Source organism: Psammomys obesus, unplaced genomic scaffold (assembly GCF_907164565.1).
Source record: "Psammomys obesus unplaced genomic scaffold, mPsaObe1.curated_primary_1811, whole genome shotgun sequence".
Lineage (NCBI taxonomy): Eukaryota > Metazoa > Chordata > Mammalia > Rodentia > Muridae > Psammomys > Psammomys obesus.
Genome location: NW_026596402.1, coordinates 1,356,244 through 1,361,725, shown reverse-complemented (window position 1 = coordinate 1,361,725; position 5,482 = coordinate 1,356,244).

Here is a 5,482-nt window from a genome sequence, read left to right as displayed (position 1 = left end):
TTAAAGTATTGGAGAAATCAGGGATACAAGGCACATATCTAAGCAGAGTAAAAAGGGATATACAGCAAACCTATAGCCAGCATCAAACTGAACGGAGAGAAACATAAAGCAATCCCACTGAAATTAGGGACAAGACAAGGCTGCCAACTCTCTACATATCTCTTCACCATAGTTCTGGAAGTCCTTGTTCGAGCAATAAGACAGTTGAAGGAGATCAAGGGGATATACATTGGAAAAGAAGAAATCAAATTATACTATTTGCAGACGATATGATAGTATATGTGAGTGACCCCAAAAACTCTACCAGGGAACGCCACAGCTGATAAACACCTTCAGCAAAGTGGCCGGATACAAAATTAACTCAAAAAAATCAGTAGACCTCCTGTATACAAAAGACAAGAGGGCTGAGAGAGCAATTAGGGAAACAACACAATAACCACAAATGACATGAAGTACCTTGGTGTAACCCTAAGGAAGCATGTCAAAGACATGTAAGAAAAAATTTCGGGGGACTCCAAGATGGCGGCGAGCACAGCAAACCGTTTTGGAGAGGCAGAAGACATGAATCTCCGGAATTGGTGAGTGGAGAGTCAATCGAGGCTAGAATTTGGAATTTTGGGCTTACTAAAGGAGAGGGGCCACCACAGATGCATGGAGTGCTAGTAGATGTAGATCGGGCGTGGACTTCTCCGGGAAGGAAATAGGGCACTTCCCTTGTCTGGGCCTCCCTCAGGGAAACCCCCACACAGCACCAGGCAGCTGAATGCAAAGCTCACATTCGGGAGATCAAGGCAGCAGAGACAGTGCTCTGGGCTCCTTACAGCAGCGGTCTGCTGTAACCACCTGTTGAACACCGGTCTCCTCCTTGGACACACGTCCCACCCGGCCCCACTCAGGATGCTCAAGGCCCTCTGGGCTCGCGGAGCATCCCCTCCCCCATCCCGCTGACAGGATCCCAAGCTAGACTGCAGCAGGAAGTGCAGTGGAGCTAACGTCCTAAGCAGCCAGAACACAATAACCACAGAAACCTCCTCACAGGAGGAGCGCAGGCCCAATCACAGAGCTCCAGCCACTGAGCTCTAACCACAGAGACTGAGATCCACAATACAGTCCTTCCTAGATACCAAAGCTGCAAAGCAGCGTGTCTGGGACCCAAGACAGGCGGAGGCAGGGCTCCATACCCCGCAGCTGCAGCGGAGAGCAGTTACGACCTGCTGAATGCCACCGATCAGAGGAGAACACACCCCACCTAAGGCCCTCTTGCTGAACTCCTGACCCGCAGAACACACTCCCCACTACCACCACCACCTAGCTCTGCAGGAGTGCACACACCACTGAAACTCCACCCCACCAGAGCATACGCCCAATACAGTGCTAGCCAGAGAGACTCAGATCCACAGTACAACACTTCCCAGGCCCCAAGTCTGTAAGTGGCAGCACGGAATACACAGGGATGCACAGCCAGTGATTGTATGGGCCATCCAAACCCTCAGTGGTAGAAAACCAGCTGAATAGACACCAAAGACCAACAGACTTGTAAAACCAATACTCGGGCACATTCTTCGACAGGGCTTGCAATCCCGTAGCGCCTGCGATCCCTTAGCGCCTGCAACAACTTCAGTGACTGCAGGGCACCCCTCTCACACACTGAAGGCCTCTTCATTCACCAAAACCCTGTCTCTTAGGACACACCCACAAGCACACGCTCAAACACATGCTACCCCGCATTTGCCCTTCTGTGCCTGCGAACTTTCCTTCTACAGGTATAGCTGAATAACCAACGCACACAATTAAACCACTAGATCTCACCCATTTTACTGAAGAATTCTCCAGATACCAGATTAAAACCAGTCTGACCTGCAGAATCCAGAAACAGACAGTGAACACTATGGATAACCAAACGGCCAGAGGTTGGCAAAAGAAAACAACCAACACAAATCAAGATATCATGGCTTCACTGGCAACCTCCAAAATTATTGGACACTCCAACTCAGCAGAAACACAAGAAAATGATTTTAAAGCTATGGTTATCCAGTTATTTGAGGCACATAAAGAGGAAACCAACAAATCTCTCAGAGAAATAGTCATAGAGATTCAAACAATTAAAGAGGATACAAAAAAAAAAAATCCATTAACGATTTGGCCTCCCAAATAGAAACAAAGAAAAACTAAGTGAACAAAGAAGCTCTTAAAGAAACACATGCAAATATAGCCAAACAATTGGAGGCAGAAGCAGAGGCACTAAAAGAGGAAACAAACAAAAAAATAGAGACCATCTCAGAGACACAGGAATCCACACTCAAACAGATAAAAGAAATGTTTCAAGACATGAAAACAGAATTAGAATCAATAAAGAAAACACAAACCGAGAAAACCCTGGAACTGAAGAACTTAGAGAAAAGAGAAGGAATCACAAAGGTAAGCGTCACTAATAGAATACAAGAGATTGACGAGAGAATCTCGGGTGCTGAAGATACACTCACAGAAATTGATACTTCTCTCAAAGCAAAAATAAAATCAGAAAAATCCCAAACACAAACCATCCAAGAAATCAAGGATGCCATGAAAAGGCAAAATCTAAGAATAATAGGAATTGAAGAAGAAGAGGAGTCCAGACTACAAGGTCCAGAAAATATTTTCAAGAAAATCATAGAAGAAAATTTTCCAAACCTAAAGAAAGAGATGTCCACAAACATACAAGAGGCCTACAGAACACCAAATAGACTAGACCAGAGAAGAAACTCCTCACGCCACATCTTAGTCAAAACACTTAATCTACACAACAAAGAAAAGATACTAAAAGCAGCAAGGGAAAAAGGCCAAGTAACATATAAATGCAAACCTATCAGAATCACACCAGACTTCTCATCAGAAACTATGAAAGCCAGAAGGGCCTGGGGAGATATCATGCAGGCCCTAAGGGACCACAGATGCCCACCTAGACTATTTTACCCAGCAAAGCTTTCAATCAACATAGATGGAGAAAATAAAATATTCCACGACAAAACTAAATTTAAGCAATATTTGAACAGCAACCCAGCCCTACAGAAGATACTAGAAGGAAAATTCCAATCCAATGAAAACAAATACACCCAAGAAAACATAGGTTAAAGATAATTTCCAACAAAAATCAAAAGCAAACAAGCAATGATTCACAGTAACATCACCAACTCCACAATAATAGGAAATAACATTCAATGGTCATTATTATCTATCAACATCAATGGACTCAACTCTCCAATAAAAAGACACAGACTGATAGAATGGGTGCGGAAACAGGAACCAACATTCTGCTGCATCCAAGAAAAACACCTACACAACAAAGATAAACATTACCTCAGAGTAAAAGGCTGGAAAAGAGTTTTTCAAGCAAATGGACCCAAAAAACAAGCAGGAGTGGTGATCCTAATATCTAATAAAATAGATTTTCAACCAAAACTAATCAAAAAAGATATAGAGGGGCACTACATTCTCATCAAAAGAAAAAATCACGAAGAAGACATCACGATTCTAAACATCTATGCCCCAAATACAAGAGCACCTACATTCATAAATGAAACATTATTAAAGCTTAAACCACACATTGATCACAATACCCTAATAGTGGGTGACTTCAACTCCCCACTCTCACCAAGGGACAGATCAACTAGACAGAAACCAAATAGGGAAATAAAAGCATTTACAGAGTCCCTAAATCAAATGGACCTAATAGATGTCTACAGATCTTTCCACCCAAACTCAAAAGAGTATACCTTCTTTTCAGCACCTCATGGAACCTTCTCCAAAATAGACCATATAGTTGGTCGCAAAGCAAGCCTCAACAGATATAAAAAGATTGAGATAATGACTTGTATTCTATCTGACCACCATGGACTAAAGCTGGACATCAACAACAATGGAAATAACCAAAAACCTACATACACATGGAAACTGAACAACTTGTTACTCAATGGCAGCTGGGTTAAGGAAGAAATAAGGAAAGAAATTAAAGACTTCCTAGAACTCATGAAAATGAAGACACAACATACCCAAGTTTATGGGACACATTGAAAGCAGTGCTCAGAGGAAAATTTATTGCACTAAGTGCCTTCAAGAAGAAATTTGTAACATCACATACAAGTAACTTAATAGCCCAACTGAAATCCCTAGAAAAAAAACGAAGCAGATACACCTAAGAGCAGAAGAAGGCTGGAAATAATCAAATCCAGGGCTGAAATCAATCCATTAGAAACAAATAAAACTATTCAAAGAATCAATGAAACAAAAAGCTGGTTCTTTGAGAAAATCAACAAGATAGACAAACCCTAAGCCAAGCTAACTAAAAAGCAGAGAGAATCTATCCAAATCAGCAAAATCAGAAATGAAAAGGGGGACATAACTACAGACACTGAAGAAATCCAAACAATCATGTCATACTACAAAAGCCTATACACCAGAAAATTTCAAAATCTAAACGAAATGGACAATTTTCTTTATAGATTCCACCTACAAACATTAAGTCAAGATCAGGTAGAAAGACTGAATAACCCTATATCCCCCAAGGAAATTGAGGCAGTCATTAACAGTCTCCCCTCCAAAAAAGGCCTGGGCCTGATGGTTTCAGCAGAGAATTCTACCAGACCTTCAAAGAAGTGCTAATACCAATTCTCCTCAAACTATTCCACAAAAGAGAAACAGAAGGAAGACTACTAAACTCATTCTATGAAGCAAGAGTCACCCTGATACCAAAACCAAACAAAGACCCAACAAAAAAAGAGAACTTCAGACCTATCTCTCTTATGAATTATTGATGCAAAAATACTCAATAAAATACTTGCAAACCAAATCCAAGAACACATCAAAGATATCATCCATCATGACCAAGTAGGCTTCATGGAATGCATGCAAGGGTGGTTCAACATACAGAAATCCATCAATGTAATCCACCACATAAAAAAAATGAAGGAGAAAAACCACATGATCATCTCCTTGGACTCCGAAAAAGCATTTGACAAAGTCCAACACCCATTCATGTTTAAAGTCTTGGAAAGATCAGGGATACAAGGCACATACTTAAACACAGTAAAGGCAATATACAGGAAGCCTACAGCCAAAATCAAACTCAATGGAGAGAAACTTAAATCAATCCCACTGAAATCAGGGAAAAGACAAGGCTGCCCACTCGCTCCATATCTCTTCAACATAGTACTTGAAGTCCTAGCCAGAGCAATAAGAAAACTAAAGGAGATCAAGGGGATACAAATTGGAAAGGAAGAGGTCAAAGTGTCACTATTCACAGATAATATGATAGTATACATGGGCGACCCCAAAAATTCAACCAGAGAACTCCTCCAGCTGATAAAAACCTTCAGCAAAGTGGCAGGATACAAAATCAACTCAAAAAAATCAGAAGCCCTCCTGTACACAAAAGACAAAAGGGCCAAGAAAGGAATTAGAGAAACAAAACCCTTCACAATAGCCACTAATAACATAAAGTACCTCG